This window comes from Bubalus bubalis, chromosome 23, assembly GCF_019923935.1.
Source record: "Bubalus bubalis isolate 160015118507 breed Murrah chromosome 23, NDDB_SH_1, whole genome shotgun sequence".
In the NCBI taxonomy this organism is placed as follows: domain Eukaryota; kingdom Metazoa; phylum Chordata; class Mammalia; order Artiodactyla; family Bovidae; genus Bubalus; species Bubalus bubalis.
Window position 1 is genome coordinate 41059849 of NC_059179.1, and position 19727 is coordinate 41079575.

At 45.2% G+C, this 19727-nt stretch overlaps 1 long non-coding RNA gene across 3 annotated transcripts; it reads right to left on the reverse strand.

The window, feature by feature from the left end:
- Positions 1–934: 934 nt before the first annotated feature.
- On the reverse strand, positions 935–4215 carry LOC123331311. 3 transcript variants are annotated; one of them, XR_006547866.2, is made up of 3 exons: positions 3731–4215; positions 3129–3193; positions 935–2673 (listed from the first exon to the last, which is right to left on the reverse strand). It is a non-coding gene; the product is annotated as an uncharacterized LOC123331311 (long non-coding RNA). The 3 variants fall into 3 exon arrangements; XR_006547865.2 differs by having other exon boundaries at positions 3392–4215; XR_006547864.2 differs by having other exon boundaries at positions 3129–4215.
- Between the last annotated feature and the right edge of the window lie 15512 nt (positions 4216–19727).

Here is a 19727-nt window from a genome sequence, read left to right on the forward strand (position 1 = left end):
GCCAAGCCTCTGCCTGAGTCATTGCCTTATCCACTCTAGTCCACATGACCCTTGGATTAGAGTCAACTCTTTTTTGTTGCTGTTGTCTTCATTATAAAAGTTTATTGTTAGAGTTTATTCCTATCTACTGAGGGGTACAACTATTAATATGTCTCAACACATGCAATAGTAACTCTAGGGTAATAGTCATTCTGCAAATAATCGTACTGGGGCTCTGTTAGGCATGGATCATACTGAAATCAGAGGAAGAATGAGCCCAGAAAAATCCTGACAGTACAGCCATTACTGTAGGAAAGTTCCAGGGTTATGCAACCTGCAAGGCATCATCTATCAGCTGATGGTGAGACTCAAGTAGGAGTTGGTGGGATGAACCCAGGATCTACTCTTCTTTTTTTTTTTTTAACTTTTTATTTTGTACTGGGGTATAGTGGATTAACAATGTCATGACAGTTTCAGGTGAACAGCAGAGGGACTCAGACATACATATACATGTATCCATTCTCCCCCAAACCCTCCTCCCATCCAGGCTGCCACATAATATTGAACAGAGTTCCATGCACTATACGGAAGGTCCTTGTTGATTATCCATTTTAAACACAGCAGTGTGTGCAAGTCCATCCCAAACTCCATAACTATCCCTCCCCTGGTCCATCCCCCAGGCTACCACAAGGACATTCGCTAAGTCTGTGAGTCTCTTTCTGTTTTGTAAGTTCATTTGTATCATTTCTTTCTAGATTCCACATATAAGGGATGTCATATGACATTTCTCCTTCTCTGTCTGACTTAACTTCACTCGTATAACAATCTCTAGGTCCATCCATGTTGCTGCAAATGGCATTATTTCGTTCATGTTAATGGCTGACTAATACTCCACTATATGACCATATATGTATCACATCTTCTGTATCCATTCCTCTGTTGATGGACATTTAGATTGCTTCCATGTCTTGGCTATTGTAAGCAATGCTGCAATGAGTATTGGGGTGCCCGTATCCTTTATCTAGGGTCTACCCTTGGCTTCGGCTGGGGAGGCGTGCATTTCCTTCCAAGCACTTCTCAGAATTACTATTCTACACACCATCATCTGTCTCCCTCAGCAGACAGCACGTACCTGGAGGACAGTGTTTGCTTCTCTTTTGCCCCCTCTTGGATCTGCAGGACCCTCTAGGGCCTGGTGTCCTGCCCAGACACTCAGTGGCTGCTGTGACTACATGGAGGCCCCAACACTCTTGCTTTGTCTGGATCTCCCAGGACTGCCCATGGATCACTGCCCTTCTCCGTGCTGGAGTGCCACCCCCGCCCCACGCTGACCGCTCTGCTCACTGAGCCCAGGTCCTCCAGAGGCCAGGTCTGGACTTTCTCTTCTCGTTTCCAGTCCAGTCCCCTTGCCTCTATTCCATGCTGTGGGAATTTTATCTCTACTGCATATTCTGGGATGAATACCAATCTCAGGAATAAGCATCAGTTCAGAAAGAATATAGGATTTACTCATGCAATATTTGTTGAGACCCTGACCAATGCCAGATCTTCTGCTGCGAGTTGCTCAAAACTGAGCAACCATAGGAACTCCCCTTGAGAATTCCCTTGAATGGCAAAGAAACAAATAACTACCCTAGAGTGATAAATGTCCCCAGTTCTGCTGCTACAGCTATGGGGGTGGGGCCTGGGGGGAGAAAAGCCAAGTGTCTCCGGTTGTCTTTCCAACTAGACTGTCCTGCTAAGGGGAGCGCTCAGGAATAGGCTGCCCCACCCTGGCTTAGGGTGAGAGCCCACAGAAAGGTTAAGGGGTGAAACCAAGGAGTGTGGACAAAACATTACTTCTCATTTAACTGAAATTCATGTCTAATTCCAGCAAGACAGAGGCTCAGGCTCCGATGTTGTAAAGATTTGAGAAATTGACAGGTCTGTTCTCAGGTGAGGATGTGCGTGTCCGACTTCACGGAAGGCCTACAGGAGGAATGAAGCAGTCTAAGCAGTGTGTCTGGAGCAGGGCCAGACTTGCCAAACTAGGAAAGAGGATACAGTTCCCCTGGGCCCTACTTCTCAGAGTCTCTTCCTCTGATGCCAAAGCGCTCAGTGGGGAAAATCGCAAAACAGTAGTTAAAAAGATTTTCAAGTTGGAAAATGCAGCCCTGAAGTTAATCGCTAGGCACTAGCCAGGTCGAGGAGTTCTCTTATTTGTCAGCTGAGATGGGGCGATCTGGGAGCAGCCAGAGTGCCAACAAGCAGGTGATATAGTGTCATTCGTCCCCTTGGTCTTGCTTGCCCGTGGACCCCCATCAGAGGCTGGATGGGAAGACAGTTGCTGGCCTGGTGCATTTCTCCGACTTGCAAGCTGACATTAGTCGTTTACTCCCAGCTTCAGTTGTGGCTGACACAGAGTTTTACTAATGCAAAGTGATCTGCCAAACCATTTTGGCCGTGTCTTGCTGGAAGCCGGAGAGAAGACAAAGAACGCTATAAAAAATAACAAGCAAAGCAGAATGCCCTGCCTGTCTCCCTGAGGTGACACCAGCTATTTTCCCATGGAAATAAAGAGAGAAAAGGAATAATTAAGAGGGGGGAGGGGTGGAGAGAAGCAGAGAAACCCATCTGTAAAAACAGGAAGGTTTTCCAAGACTTTTCAGGAGCGCAGGAACAATTATTACATTCTTCCGAGGGGATTCAAAATTCCTGAAAATTGAGAGAATGCGAAAGTGAACCGATGCTGTTGTTTTTGTTGTTTAACCAGTCTTCCCAATTGTTACGTGAGCCTCAAAATAAGTTTTAAGAATGGCCACTCTGTTCTCTGATGTGAAGGGGCCTCTGTGGGGCTTCTCCCCTAATCCGGGTAAGTAAAGAGTGGATTAAGCCAGTAATTTTCAGTAGCTAAAAAAGAACTACAAAGGCGCAAGTGCTACCAATTATATCTCAACACAAACCAGTGCCTCCTTAAGCCTGGACGCAGAGAAGGCAAACAATTTCATTGTCAAGCAGGGTGTTCTGGGGCAAGAAATGGCCTGGCAACATGCTGTGTGCATTAAAGGGGAGCTATCTTGCATGTGCAATTACTCAACACATCTTTAAAACTGTAAACACTTGTTCACATGTGGAGAAGTTTAGAAACTGTGAGGGCTTGGAAAACCCACCTGGCAGGCGGGCTCCCTCCTTTTCTCCCCAGTTGAGTAACCCGGCTCAGGCGCCTGCTGTTCCTCTTGGAGCCAAACACAAGTCATCGGAGAAATCATTAAGGATGGGGGGCAGGGTTGGGGGCAGGAGTTCACGCGCGTGCTATTTTTATCCCACGGCTCCCTCTTCCCCTCTCTGGATTGATACTCTCCCATAAACCGTGCCTCCCTCTCCCCCACCAACCCCCCGGCCCATCTCCCTGGCTGCCCCGGGGAGCTGGGACCTCGCCGAGATGCCATCTGGCCTGGACTGGCTGCTCTCTCCACCTCTGAGTGGCACGGAGGGGACTGACGTTTCCAAATAAACCCAGCGGAGGAGGATGTCTGCCCAGCTCTGGTTTTGGAAACATCAGACGGTGTGGCCCCAAAGACTACCCGCCACGCATGGAAAAGTAATCTCCCCCAACACGTTCAACCAAAGAATGTATAGAACCCAAGGACCCCAGCTTATAAAGATGGGAATCAAATGGAAATAAAGCCAGGGTTGTTCTCTGCTGTCCGCCGCCCCCTGACTTGGCTCACTTGACAACCATACTCCTGTATATGTCAGGGATGAATCATACGTCAGATTGGAAAAGATCCATGAGATCACCCTGCTCAGCTGGCTGCCCAACCAAAGGGCACGGCTGTTCCTTCTTTCCGGATCTGATGTTCCATCCCCCACAAGGAGCTGCTCCTTTTGTATTGAATTTGCCCTTGTGAGACCACCAGGGAGGGAGCAAAGGCCAGTCCCTGGCCTCTCAGATCCCCCCACATTCTAGGCTCTGCTCTGGAAGATCCAGCACTTCTAAATTTTCAAAGGAAAATACAACCAGCAGTGGAAAGATGGCAATAAATTCACGAGAAATTAAAATTTCGCTCGAAATGGAAATTTTGCCATCACCAAAATCTGCCAGATTTTGGATCAGGGAGTTGGTAAAGAGGTTTCCAAAATGAAATGATGTCTACAAGTTGTTTGTTTTAAAAGACGTAATATATAGAGTAAAAATGAAATAATCATCCCACCCGAATAAGAGTTATTTCTTTCCCAGCAGACCTTTTCCAGGCTCTATAATTTTACTGTTAATGGGCAGAGGGAACGTAATCAGCTAGGTAATGGGCACCCCTAGCACTGAAGTCATTTAATTAGCACCAGTAAATGAGAGTTACCCAGGTGCTGGAGCGCAATTAGCTGTGCCCAAAACATCTCCCACATCAGCCAGTAATTAGAGCTGAGGATGGGAAGCTGAGTGCGCTGGGAGAAGAATATGACACAGCCGAGGACTGGTCCATGCCAGAGGTCCAGCTCTGCAACTGGCTGAGCAATGCTAGCGCCCCACATCCTTGAGGAAAGGCAAAGAATTAAGTTAAAGAATCACATAATAAGTGATCACAATATAGTGGTCTCTGAGTGCTAATAGAAGTTATCTGGGCTCTGAAGCCATTATCATCTAGGTTTGAATCCTAACCAGAGGCTTTCAGTAAGTGAGTAAGATCTTTTTGTCTCAGTTTACTCATCTGCAAAGTGGGTATAATAATAAAATCTATTCTGTGGAGATTCCTTAAAAAACTGGAAATAGACCTGCCTTATGAGCCAGCAATCCCACTGCTGGGCATACACACTGAGAAAACCAGAAGGGAAAGAGACACGAGTACCCCAATGTTCATCGCAGCACTGTTTATAATAGCCAGGACATGGAAGCAACCTAGATGTCCATCAGCAGATGAATGGATAAGAAAGCTGTGGTACATATACACAATGGAGTATTATTCAGCCATTAAAAAGAATACATTTGAATCAGTTCTAATGAGGTGGATGAAACTGGAGCCTATTATCCAGAGTGAAGTAAGCCAGAAAGAAAAACACCAATACAGTATACTAACGCATATATATGGAATTTAGAAAGATGGTAACAATAACCCTGTGTACGAGACAGCAAAAGAGACACCGATGTATAGAACAGTCTTATGGACTCTGTGGGAGAGGGAGAGGGTGGGAAGATTTGGGAGAATGGCATTGAAACATGTAAAATATCATGTATGAAATGAGTTGCCAGTCCAGGTTCGATGCACGATACTGGATGCTTGGGGCTGGTGCACTGGGACGACCCAGAGGGATGGAATGGGGAGGGAGGAGGGAGGAGGGTTCAGGATGGGGAACACATGTATACCTGTGGCGGATTCATTTTGATATTTGGCAAATCTAATACAGTTATGTTAAGTTTAAAAATAAAATAAAATTAAAAAAAATAAAATAAAATAAAATCTACCTGCCACTTAAATGAGTTAATATATGTAAAGTGCTTAAAAGAGTGACTGGGAAGGGACATGGTAAGCCTTTCATAATGTTGTTATTCTTAATATATTATTTTTATTATTACTCTTGTTATCATTATATATTAATCTCATTTTCTTTTGACACAGCCAGTGCATCATGGCTACCCCTGGTCATCCCGCCATGGTGGTGGAATAAGCAGGGTAATAGTTTTAACACATATATGTGGACTGTAGAAAAATGATACAGATGAACCTATTTGTAAAGCAGGAATAGAGACACAGACATAGAGAGCAAAGTTTGGACACCAAGTGGAGGAAAAGAGGGGTTCGATGAGTTGGGAGATTGGGAATGACATATATACATTACTATGTATAAAATAGATAACTAATGAAAACCTACTCAGGGAACTCTACTCAATGCTTTATGGTTACCTAAATGGGAAGGAAATTCAAAGAAGAGGAGATACGTGTACACTTACGATCGAATCACTTTGCTCTACTGGAGAAAATAACACAACATTGTAAAGCAACGATACTCCAATAAAAACTTAAAAAAAAAAACTAAACAAAACATTAATAAAGTAAGTCATATTGCTTATATGTAAAAAATAATAATAGGTTCTATTTTATGCCTACCATGTGTCAGATTTTCACCTAGATTCTCTACCAGAGTTGGGGCCCACAGATGAACTCCAGCCTGCCACCTGTTTTTGTAAATGAGATTTTATTGGAAGCCAACCATGCCCGTTTGTTTACATATCATCTGTGGTTGCTTTGGGCCTTGACAATAGGCTTGAGTAGTCTCTAGAGACCATATAGACTGCGAACCTAAATATTCCTATCTCGCCCTTTCAGTCTACCAGTTCAGTCGTTCAGTTGTGTCCAAACTCTTTGTGATCCCATGGACTGCAGCAGGCCAGGCTTCCCTGTCCATCACCAACTCTGGAGCTTGCTCAAACTCATGTCCATGGGGTCAGTGATGCCATCCAACCATCTCATCCTCTGTCATCCCCTTCTCCTCCTGCCTTCAGTCTTACCCAGCATTAGAGTCTTTTCTAATGAGTCAGTTCACATCACGTGGCCAAAGTATTGGAGTTTCAGCCTCAGCATCAGTCCTTCCAATGAACATTCAGGACCGATTTCCTTTAGGATGGACTGGTTGGATCTCCTTGCTGTCCAAGGGACTCTCAAGAGTCTTCTCCAACAGCACAGTTCAAGAGCATCAATTCTTCAGCGCTCAGCTTTCTTTACAGTCCAACTCTCACATTCATACATGACCACTGGAAAAACCATAGCTTTGACTAGACGGACATTTGTTGACAAAGTAATGTCTCTGCTTTTAATAAGCTGTCTAGGTTGGTCATAGATTTTCTTCCAAGGAGCAAGTGTCTTTTAATTTCATGGCTGCAGTCACATCTGCAGTGATTTGGGAGCCTTTAGTTAGCCTAAGGAGAAGACACTGGCAACCCACTCCAGTACTCTTGCCTGGAAAATCCCATGGACGGGGGAGCCTGGTAGGCTGCAGTCCATGCGGTCGGTAGGAGTCAGACACGACTGAGCGACTTCAATTTCACTTTTCACTTTTATGCACTGGAGAAGGAAATGGCAACCCACTCCAGTGTTCTTGCCTGGAGAATCCCAGGGACGGCGGAGCCTGGTGGGATGCCGTCTCTGGGGTCGCACAGAGTCGGACACGACTGAAGAGACTTAGCAGCAGCAGCAGCAGCAGTTAGCCTAAATTCATCCTCATAATAACCTGTGAGGTAGGTTTTCTTTGTTTCCTCTTTTCAGATAAAGAGACCAGGACTCAAAGTAGGTAAGGGATGTGCCTAAAATCTCTCCTCCAGGAGCTAGACCTCACTTGACTCTAACACCTGCCCCTTCTGGCCATGAACTGCTAGATCCAGGAGCCCAGAGTGTGTTCTCAGCTCTGGATCCAACACTGTCCGCCAAGGTGGTAGAGATGTGAGCTGGACACAGACAGGCAGGCGGCTGCTGGTCAAGGTGCTCTCTGTCCCCTGGAACAATCGATCATTTGCAAAGTGAAGTCCTTCAGGGCAGGGACCATCTGAGTCAAGCATCCTCCCCTGCTACATGCCAGTAGCTTATTCACACTCCCTGCCCTGGCTCCATTATTGAGGCACGAGGTAGGCAGAGCACGTGCTCAGCTGGGGACAGTTTCAGGGCTGTGACAAGGAATTGGCATTGAGTTACTCCTTAGATAACGGTAGGTAACACTCGCTTACCAAATGATGTGGTAATTACCCAGAGATCTGTCAAATTTCTGATGTGTTCAGAAAGCGTAGGTTATTGCTACCACATGTGGTGGGTGTGAAGAAGCATTTTCCTTGTTGGAAAAGTGCCTCATATTTCAAAGTCTTGGAAGATAAAAGGTTCATCTCAGCTCCCTTTAGATGGATGCTCATGTCAGAAACGCCAGCCATCACACACAGCAGCTGAGTGGGAGGGCTTCCAGGGCGGGGCTTGGAAGGTAGGACATGGCCTGGGTTGGCTATGTGCACTTGAGCAAGCCACAGCCCCTATCTTCAGTGATAAAGTGATCCTAACTGCGGACTACAAGGTAGTGGCAAAGAACCCACCTGCCAGTGCAGGAGACGCAAGAGAGGTGGGTGTGATCCCTGAGTCAGGAAGATCTCCTGGAGGAGGAAATGGAAACCCATTCCAGTATTCTTGCCAGGAGAATCCTATGGAGAGTGGAGCCTGACAGGCTATGGTCCACAGGGCCGCAAAGAATCGGACACAACTGAAGCAACTTATCACGCGTGTTGACTAAAAGGATGCACAATGTGAGAGCTGTGAGTTAAGTTTTATTTGGGGCAAAACGAGGACTGGAGCCCTGGAGACAGCACCTCAGATATCTCTGGGGAACTGTTCCAAAGAGGTAGTGGGGACAGGTCGATATATAAGATTTTGGTGAAGGGGGAGTTCAATGCAAGCAAGTACTTACTTTACAAAAGGTTTTCTATTAGTCGCAAGGAGCTGATGTCACTATGAAGGGATTTATTGCTTTTCTAGATATGAGGAGGCTTCCCTAGTAGCTCAGTTGGTAAAGAATTCTCCTGCAGTGCAGGAGACCACGATTGGATGCCTGGGACGGGAAGAGCCAGTGGAGAAGGGATGAACTACCCACTCCAGTATTCTTGGGCTTCTCTGGTGGCTCAGCTGGTAAAGAATCTGCCTGCAATGCGGGAGACCTGGGTTCAATCCCTGGGTTGGCAAGATCCCCACTCCAGTATTCTGGCCTGGAGGATTCCATGGACTGTATAGTCCTTGGGGTTGCAAAGAGTCGGGCACGACTGATCAGCTTTCATTTTCACTAAATATGAGGAGGATTGGGATCGTGAAATGAGTTCCTGAAAATATCTATCTAAAGACATGTTTCACAAGGTTCCCTGGAGCACAGAGTGCCTCACTCTCCACCCTGTTGAAGTTCAACTGTTGTAGCAACACAGGATTCAGTCTCCGCAGAGGCAGATGGCAAATGCTCTTCTTGCTGTTCAGTGACTGGCTAATGCTCTGGGCAAGACCCAGTTTGTAGTTGGCAACACAAATCTGCAGTTCCCATGCTGTAAAATCAGACTCCATTCGCTGCAAGGGAGGCCGTCCTAGGCATCCTAGTCAGTTTAATGAGCGCGTGGCTGTTGAAATGATATCATTCAGATTCATACCCTTGTCTGCTGTGTGACCTTGGGCAAGTTAGTTAGCTACTCTGTGCCTCTTTTCCTCGCTTATAAAATGGTGAGCATGGAGGTACCACCTCTGCTATTTTTATCCTACTTTGAGTAAAGAAACAAGCCCAGTATCTGGTCCACGATGAACACCACACATGCCATACAGGTACACACCTTATTTTTTTTACCATTACAAGCAATTTTTCCCAGTCAGGATAAGCTCTGAGATTCTTTTATGAGGAAGTCAATTGCAAGCCTGACTTGTCCGGATGAAGGTCACTAAAGGACCCTGATTTTGCTGTGGAATCTTTCTTCCACTTTCTGATCTCAACCTCCATATCTGAATTGTGAAGTTGGGTTGAAAAGTCTGGGGCCTCTGGGGGAAAGGGTGGAAGACTTGTGTGTCTTTGTTTGTCCCTCCCCTCCTCTTACTTTGTCTCTGCCACCTCTGGGACCTGCCACTTGGTTTTGGGGCTTCCTGTCAGGTCAGTTTAAGGAGCTGACCTCAGAGCCCTCAAAGGTGGTAGAAGTTAGAAGCACTCAGTGTAGGCACTGAGTTTGTGTTCCAATGTGCTTTTCTTATTGCCTGGAACATCCCTGCCTCCCCTGTCCTCCTCCATTTACTCCTTCCTTCCATAGCTGATTGAGTGCCTCCTACGGTCCACGGTCTGCTCTAGTGAATAACGATCCCTTCACTGGCACCCGTGTTCTATTGGAGAGTGTGAAGGAGATATATAAAAATTTAGGTAAAGAGATATTCTAATACAGAGGTTCCCAACCCCCAGGCCACAGATAGGTACCCGTGTGCACCTTGTTAGGAACTGGGATGCACAGCAGGAGGTGAGCAGCCAGGAGAGGAGCAGTGAGGTTTCATCTGCTGGTCTCATCACTCCCCACCCCTCAGATTACTGCCTGAATAGCCTCCCCCCATCATTTTCGGAAAAATTGTCTTCCATGAAACCAGAGTCTTGTCCCTAAAAGCTTGGGGATCGCTGCTGTAATACATGATGGCAAGTGATGAAAAGAATAATTAAACACCAGCAGAGGTACTGATGAGGCTTCCTCCTCATTTCAGATACTTGGAGAGGACCTTCTTGATCAACAGAGACCAGATGGAAGCAAGGACAGGAGGCCAGTAAATATCAGGGGAAAGAGAACTCTAGGAAAAGACATGAACAAAGGCAAGGAGTTGGGAACACACTTGGGGGTTAGAGAGACATTAAGGGGCCAGAGAGGTGTGGGGGGAGGGGAGAGAATCAGGGAGCTCGTGGGGAGCTCGTGGGGAGCCAGGTCGGAAAGGGCCTGTGAGTCCACCATGAGGACTCGGGCCCTGTGCTTTGAGCCTCTGGAGGCTCTTGGGCAAACCTCTGAAATCCAACTCAAGTTCAAAACCCAGTTCTGGCCCTCACTAGCTACTTGACCCTGGGTACTTCACCTGTTTTGTACCTCGGTTTTCTAATCTGTTAAATGGGGCTGGGAGCCCAGTCAGTAAAGTGATAATGCTTGTTTTGAAAATATAAATTTACTCTAATGCAATTTATCATGTGCCAGGGAACAATTTGAGCATATTTGAGCAATTTCATGCTTGGCTATCCATGATTTCAACTGCAAAACTCACAAAGTGAGCAGAAAACTGCACCCAGTTGAGTTCCTTCCACTAAAGACACACACATGCACACACCTCAAACCTCTCCCAGCTGCCCCAGTGTACTGCCCGTGTGGGGGCACACCCTCTTCCGGAGTGTCATCCCTGTTTCAGAAAACCCTCCTCTTACCGAGTCACAGTAACTCACAAGCTGACCCTGTCTGACTCTTCTGACACCCATGTCAACAAATACACTTTGTCTTTTCCAAGGTAAAGGGTCATATCTAGAGTACTTGTTATGTATTTTGCACAGCACATTGATTTTTAGGAATGCATATGCCACAATGCAGCAGAACTAACTGCTGTACTCACCTCCCAGAATTACTGTGAATGTTGAAAGTAGTTGGGCTTCCCAGGTGGCGCTAGTGGTAAAGAGCCCGGCTGCCAATGCAGGAGATGTAAGAGATGTGGGTTCCATCCCTGGGCCAGGAAGATGCCCTGGTGGAGGGCATGGAAACCCACTCCAGTATTCTTGCCTGGAGAATCCCATGGATAGAGGAACCTGGTGGGCTACAGTCCATAGGGTTACAAAGAGTCGGACACAGCTAAAGTGACTTAGCATGCGGACACATTGAAAGTAGTTAGTACTTACAAAGCAGTTACATGTCTAGCCAGCACATACTTAGGGCTATAAGGACTTATCATGCTTGTCGTTGTTGCTGTTGTTATTATTACTGTAAGTGCCATGCCCTCCCAAATGGCCATTCTGGCAGCCACTCTGGGTTGAGAACAGGCTGTAAGGGAACAAGAATGGAAACCCAGGGACCACTTAAGAGAATGCTGCAAAACTCCAGATGGCTGTAACAGGAAAGTGGGGAGATGTGCTTGGATTCTATTGGGAAGGTTTATCCCACCAAATTTACTGATGGACTAGGTATGGGTGAGGGATGGGAGAGAAAGGATGACTCCAAAGATGTTGACCTGAGCCAGAGAAGCATGGTAGTGCTCTCCTCTTCAGTGGGGAAGATTGTAAAAAGAGCGCTGTTTTGGATCTATTCACTGGGAGGCCTGTTAGCTACCCAAGGGGAGGTACCACGGGGCAGCCCTTTCCCCTACTCCTTTCTTTGCTGTCCCTGGATGAGGGGAGATGTCTTGCCTCAGGTTCCTCATCACCCTGGGGTTTCTTTCCTCCCAGCAGTCCTCAATTTTTTGGTACATATTTACTAGCTAGACTGTAAACATCATGAAGATGGAACCATGTCTTATTCGCTCACTTGATTCATAGAGCAATAGTAAGTCCTCAAAAAATAGTTCCTGAAATAAACAAATGGGTGAGTAGCATGGAGGCACCACAGCTCTTTACAGAGCAGCTTCCCCAGCACTGCCAGGAATGGCTCTGTTCTGCCAATGGGCTGGACCACCAACCCATCAAGGAGTCAGACCGGGAAGTAGACAGGAACCTTGCCAGATCCAGGGCTCCTCATTGGAGATGCTACTGGCATTTTGGATGAAAGTACTCTTCTTACAGGACACTTGGCATCTCAGGGCCCAGACAGCCATGTCTGATTCCGTCCCTGGGTGCTGTGAGAACAAAACTCCCCTGAGAGAGACCCACATTTGCAATATCTTATTAAAGTAGTCACCAGCATTTCTACTGAATACACCCTAACCCTAACCAACAAAGCACAGAGTTTTTACTAATGAAAAAGCAAATGTTATATAAGTCCTCTGGTTTTTACTAATACAAGTATTTAGAAAGACAGGATAAAATTTTAGTGATAATGTGACCAACTGTCCAGATTTGCCCCTGATTTTCCCAGTGTCAGTATCCCTCAAACCCAGGCAAACCTGGATGGTTGGTCAGCCTGGAACCACCCTGGACCTCACAAGGTTCATGCATTTTTCCAAAAGTTGATCTCTGGTCCTAGTGTGCAGACTCCCTTCCCGATTGATTAGAGGATCGATCTCAGAGAGGCATGTGACTCTGCCAAGGTCACCCTGTGACAGTTTTCTATGAGGGCCAATCCCCACTGGCAATATGAACATACAAACTAAAATGCACATTCGGTAGAGTCCATCCATCCTTCCATCCATCTCCTTAAGGAATGAATACACTGCCCATTCAGCTCTGGCTAGCTCCTGGCTGTTTCTAGGAGTCTCATGGCAGGGACCACACAATGGGATGATAAGGAGGCTCCTGCGACCTGCACCCCATGGCTGATTGGATCAGCAGTGAAGCTATACCCAGACATGACGAAGTGACTCTGGGAAAATATGACATAAGCAAATTATATTTCAGGGGCTTTTGTTTCTTGCTAACTGCAAAGTAAACTCAGCTGCTTGTTAAACTGCACATTGAGATAGTTAAGAAAGCAGGAGGAAATTAGCAACGACAGCCATCTTATTTAAAATTTTAAAAGCAGATATATAGGTGTATAAGCCCTATTCCCAGGCTCTGAGCATATCTGTGTGTCAGGCTACCTTTAACTTGGTTATTAAAATGCAAAGGGGAGCGCCTGGACGCGGCCACCTTAGAGGCTATCTCACAGTCGGCCGTACTCCGCAGAACAAGAAGGGCCTTTCATGCAGGGTTGTGGGTGCCCAGGGAGTGCAGTGGGGCTTGGCCAACTCGGCGTTCCAAAGTGGGCCTTCATATCACAGCCACTCAGGTGGAAAGGGCGCAGCTGGCCTGTCCCTCCTCTGCTGCTGCCTAAGGTCACAGATGAATAGAGCCTGATTGAGGAGTCGAGCTGGCCTCACAGGCAGCTCAGTGATGTGCAGAGGAGGGTGTCCTGTTCAGAGATAAGGCTGGAGTCGGGGAGGCTGTGGGCTTCCTGGGGCAGTTGGTTGATAGCGGCAGAGACAACGCAGCATTGTCGAGAATGGCCAGCTCACTCTCGGGCAAAATGAAGCTGGGAGGACAGCATGGCTCACGTGAGTGCTGATGGGGACGATGCCTGAGACTCCTTCCAGGAGGCTTAGCTTCCAAGAAGTCTTAGTTTTAAATGACACCCACACCCACACTTGTCTTGTGTCTTCCAATCATTTTCTATTCTATGCAACTCAAAAAAATACAAACCCCTGTTTGTGTAGTGCCTGGGCCAAACACAGTGGTTAAGAGCACAGGCTCTGGAGGCAGATGCCAGCTCCTGTATGTAGTAGATGCTCAACTAATAGATGTTCAGTCATTTAGTCATGTCCAACTCTTTATGACCCCATGGACTGCAGTCCACCAGGCTCCTTTGTCCATGGGATTTTCCAGGCAAGAATACTAGAGTAGGTTGCCGTTTCCTTCTCCAAGGAGTCTTCTTGACCCAGGGATCAAACCTGCATCTCTCGCATTGGCAGGAAGATTCTTTACCACTGAACCACCAAGAAAACAGTCAACTATCAATAGCTATTCCTTATTATTTTGGCCAAACTCGGATGGTAGCAGCATCTGGTAGCAAATGCCCTCTAAAAGAAACAAGCAAATTAGTGCAGTCCTGGAGTAAGGGTCAACACAGATGACTGCAGAATCTTTGCCCACAATGCTGGATGTCCTTGCAGGAGGGAGCATCACACAGAGAGAGAGTGCTTAGCCCCTAATCATCTCAGTCATGGGGCTAGCAGCTTCCAGCCGGGAATACCAGGAAATGAGGGCTTCCTCTGTATCCAGTAAGAGGAAACGCTGGGGAAAGGCAGAGCAGCACTCTCTGCCACAGGGGTTTCATCTGCACTGGATCCTGCCTCTGACCACTGACTCAGGGCCCTTTAGATCTGGTCTTCATCTAATGATGCCTACCCACAAGACTGGCAGAATGTCACAGACATAGTACACGATAAATAACCATTTCTTATTAATAAAGATTAGTTGGGGAAATTATATTCATTTAAATGCCTAGGTTAAAATTCTGTAATTAGAAAAATGTAATTAAGCAAAAATATTTTGCTTAAAATATTAAGCAAAATATTCTTGAACCTATAGAATAAAATTTATACCAACAGGACAGTTGGATACAATGGCGCTATTCAACAGAAGCCATCCATCAACAATTGAATGGCAGTGTAATTCTTTTCTACTCTGTTTTCACACATGGCCCTTCTCCTTTTCCTCTGCCTCCAGGAAATTAGTTCTTTTCTCTTTGTGAAGTCAGAAAAATATGAGAAATGATTTGCAAATTTTTCCAATTGTAATTAACATACTTTTCTATTAGAAGAAGACGCAAATTAGGCAATATATTATGGAGGAAATCTCTTAATAAGCCCACGAGGTTTAGAGTAGATAATTAAGAATTGAAGAATCACTTATAAAAATTTCCATAGGGATTAACTGTACTAGAAAATGCAGTAGATAAAAGTCAGGAGTGAGAATTTCTTGATTAATTACGAAGAAACTTTTTTTTTAATCCCCCAAAATGACAGATGACAGTGGAAGGGGAAACCACAAAGAAACTGAGAAGAACCCACAGACATGAGGGAACAACTCTGAGAGTAGTTTTCCACCAGCCAGAGGAATGTTCGAGAAGGCAATGACCAGTAGCATCCAGTGACTTACCATCCAGGGTAAGGATGGAAGAGAATTTGGCATCTAGAAGCCTAAAGCTGTCCTTCCTCATAACATTCTCAGCGACATGATGGGGCAAAAGGTGAGTTACAGCATGGGGAGGGAAGAAATTTTAGGAGAAAACAGAGAATCACAGAGTCATTATTAGTCAGATCTGGAAACTTCTCTATCAAGACCAGCGGAGCTTGGCTTAGAAAGAAGAGGGAAGGCAGAGAATTTGATTCAGGCTAGATTGGAGATTGGTGTTTGGGGTGGGGAAATCAAAGATGCTTCATAGAAGTCAGTAATGATGGGTCCATGCCAGGTAAGAAAGGATGCTGCTACACAGAGAGGGTGTGGGACTGTACAGAGAGTGAGGCTTGCAAAGATCAAGAGGCATGTTTACTGGAAGCCAAGGACAGAGTGGAGCCAAATAGGAGCTTGTTAGCCAAGAGTAAACTGTTCAAACTTATATTTACGGAAGCAAAGAAGACATGGACCTGCCTATTCCCATAAGTTTGAAATCTAAAGACAGTGTTCAAGGATGAGAGAGCCTTCAGTCTTAGAGGGATTATCCTCAGGGACATTCAATCTGACTAGACTGTCTACACCTCTAATTTGGGAAGGATGTGAACCAGACATCAAAGACGAGGAAATTATGTACATCTTCAGGTACCAAGAGAGTACCCCACAGGCAGTGGCTTCATCAATCTCAGTGAAGTTGAATCAGAAAATTTGTAGAGTTGTTCCAGGCACAATGCCCAGGTTCGGTGAATGGCTTTACCAGTCAATAGGCCACAGATTGAGAGTCTTGGCACTAACTATGGCTCCTCTCTTGTACCCTAAATAGGTCAGTTGTATCTTCAAAATAAATCCTGAGTCTCACTGCTACCCTTAGTCTATGCTACCATCCCCTGCGCTCTGAAATCTATAAAGGAGCACTTGAACTTGTCCCTGAATTTCCAACATTTTCTCTTTGTCTATTGTTGATTCCACAGCCAGAAGGTTCTTATGAAATGCAAATCAGATCATACCACACACCTGCTCATTATTCTCCTGGGACTCCCCACCTCACCAGGGAAGAACTAAACTCCTTTCCGTGGACTCACAGACCTGGCATGGCTGGTCCCCTTTAATGCCATGTCCTCTCTACTGTGTCAGTTCTTCCTTCAATGCATCAAGCATGTATCTGCCTCAGGGCCTTTGCACTTATGAGCTGTCTGCCTGAACATGATCTACCGGGACAGTTGGCTTTCTCACCTCATTCAGCTTAACTTCTTAAAGAGTCTTCCTGACCCCACTTCTAAGAGAACAGCCCTGTGACCTGTCCCTCACTGAGCTGAACCTGTCATCAGAGCTCTTCCTACCAACTGATGTCTTATCATACTCTGGCTCCTCCATTAGAAGGTAAAGCTCATGACAACAGGGTCTACATCTGTATTGTTGAGCGTCATGTATCCCCGGCTCCTAGGAAAGTTTCTGATGGTAGCAAAGACTCAACAACTATTTGCTGTTGGACTGACTTAATGAACAGAAAGACAGAACCTAACAGTTACTAATTTATTCCCCATTTTACAGGGGAAGACAATCAGGGCAGTGCATCTAGACGGTCTGGAGTCCAAATATAGTGCAGAAATAACATAATATTCTACATTAATTATATTTCAAGTGAATTTTTTTTTTTCAGAGAATCTACCTCCTGGCTTTAACTGCTTCCAAGGCTCAAGGACCTTTAGCTTTTTGGCTCACTGTCTGCTCGCTCATTTGTTTGTTTAGATACTCTGCCATGCTGTTTTGCAATGCACAAAAAATGGAAGCAGAGACAGTAATGTTTATTTCCCGAAAGAGAAACTTCTGGTATCTTAAAGGTTAAAAAAGTTGATTATTTAGTGTTTATTTATTTAGTCCAGGTTTTCAAGAACCTGAGTACCAAGTACTCACGCAACGTCATCTGCTGATGGAATTACTTCTCCTGCCTAAATTCTCAACAGTCTTTGGGGAACAACTTGGGGTGATGAAAACAGTCCCCTGATCTTGAGTTTCCAAAGTCTTCATTGACAGAGACACACCATCAGTCTTTACAGTGAAATGAAATCACCAGTGCTCTACCTTCCTGCCCAGCCTGATTGCCTTCATGGCTGAAAACAATGCCTGGCTGTTGGGTCAGAGAGCTGCAAATGGACTGCTGGGGCTGAATCAGCAAACTCTGCTCCGTGTGTACACACTGCTGCTGAGGGGATGACAAACAGATCCCAGGAACAATGAGCTCCAGGCACGTGATTCTGGATGCATGTGAATGTTCAATTCTGACTTACACTCTGGTAATGAAAAGGAGGCAGAGAAATGCCAAGAACACACAAAGCATTTACTATCAATGCATTTTTTGCTGCAATTTTTAGGTACTCTTTTAATCAAGCTGTAATTGCTGTTGATAAATTAACACAGGGGCACCTCTCTACGATCATGCAAACTCTAATTACCCTCACAGTCTCCAAAGAGCACCACGTGGTACTGAAACAAAACTTCAAAATTGAAAATATGCTTCCCCAAAGAGATTTTTCAGCTTCAACACCACATTATTTCAGCAAGGCGGTCCTATGTTGAAATGCAAGTATCCACAGAACTGAGGTCAGTCTCCCCATGAATTGTTTGAATCCCTATCTTCAGACACTTCATCAAGCATGCATTCACCTTGGTTGGTGTACCTCTGGGGATGGTGAACTTACTACCTATTAAGGAAGTCCTCTAGCAAACTGAACTCTGCCTCCTGGTAAATTCCATCCAAGATCTAAGATCTGTCTTTCAGAGCTACACATTCAACATGTAACTTTTCTCCCACTTGACAGGTTTTCAGATGCTTAGAGAGGCCCTAGAGAAGTATGTTAGGCATGGATACCGTATTGAAAATGGGATGTCTTAGATGGAGTTCCCAGAAAAGTTTGTGAGATGAAGGCAAGTGATATAGTAAGAGTTCAGGGGACACAAGTAAGGAAGTGCAGGACAAGGAAGGAGGAAGGAATCTAAACAAATGGGAATTCTCAGGCAAAATCCACAGAACCCTCAAGGTAAGAAAAGCTTCAGAGCTGCTCATCCTGAGTCAGGACTGCTGGGCTTTCACACTGCCATCCTGAGAGTCATCGGTCAAGGACAGCCCTAGGCTGGGGGAGGGTCAGTATAAACTCTCAGGCATTGCAATGCTGCACGGGTCAGCAGAGCATTCCAGCATCTCGTGGGATACTCTTCAAAGGAAAGCTACAGTGCCCATTCTCAGAGGCAACCGCACCTGATACCTGGAGACATTTGCACACAATGGGAAAACCAGATCTGAGGTGGGTCTTCTTGGAGCGGTAATGTTTTGGGCTACAAAAATAATGACTGGAAGTCACCTAGCCGACTGTAAAAACTCCAGCAGCTTTCTCTCACTCAGCCATGAGAAAACTTGAAGCAAAGCTCTCATCTCCCAAGTAGAAGATGGAAAGGCACCTCCCTGATCAGCTCGACAGAAAAATCCAGAAGTGCCTAAGGTTTGGGACTTGCTGAATGAAGAAGCTGGATCAACCTACAGTGAGTGCACAAATAAGCAGCCCACAAGTACACACACACGCTTAAACGTAAAACTCTTAAACAATCAAGGAGTACCATTAACTTAAAGAAAGCTTGTAAGCCAGAGATCAAAGGCTACAAAAGTAAAAAATAAATAAATAAACTTGTGGGAAATCAAAGCAATGTTTAAAAAAAAGAGCACTGTAATTGCCATTCTCAGAAAGCCAAGAGAAATTATTTTACCCATGAAATAAGAATCAGAGGCTATAAAAAGGGAGTAGTCATAAAACAGGAACAATAAAAAAATCTTAAAGTTAAAAAGCAGAGAGCAGAAATGAAAGATTCCATAACAATTTTGGAAGATTAAATAGAGGAAGAAAAGACCAGAGAGGTAGGAAATAAAGAGACAAGAAAATTAAAGCACAATTCCAAGAGGTCCAACCTTCTAGAAGAGAGATGTTCCAGAATAGAGGACTGAGACAACCTCGGGAGGAAAATCATCTTTAAAATCTCAAGCATCAGATTTCTTAACCTGTTAGACTGTAGAGCAAAGCTTTCAAAATTCAAAAGAAAGATGGCTTCCAAACTAGAATTCCATTTCCAACCAGACCATCCATTAAGCCTGAAGGTAGAATAAAGACATTCTTAGCTATACAAGTTCTCCAAACTGTAATTTCATGCATTATTTTATCTGCACACTTCAGAGCATGTGCTCCACATATACAGACAAAATATTTATATTTTTATTTATATAGCAAAGCAGGAAGAAGACAAAATGAGATTCAAGATACAGAGGCTCCAACATGGGAAAAAGAGAATACTAAATGGCGATTAATGAAATACAGGATTAGTGCCAAGAAGTAAACCTGGAAGGCAGACAAATCTGGTGGGAGTGAAAGAGTAAAGAACAACAAAAGGGATGAAGGATGTCTCCAGAAAAAGGATAAAAGAGAGAGATC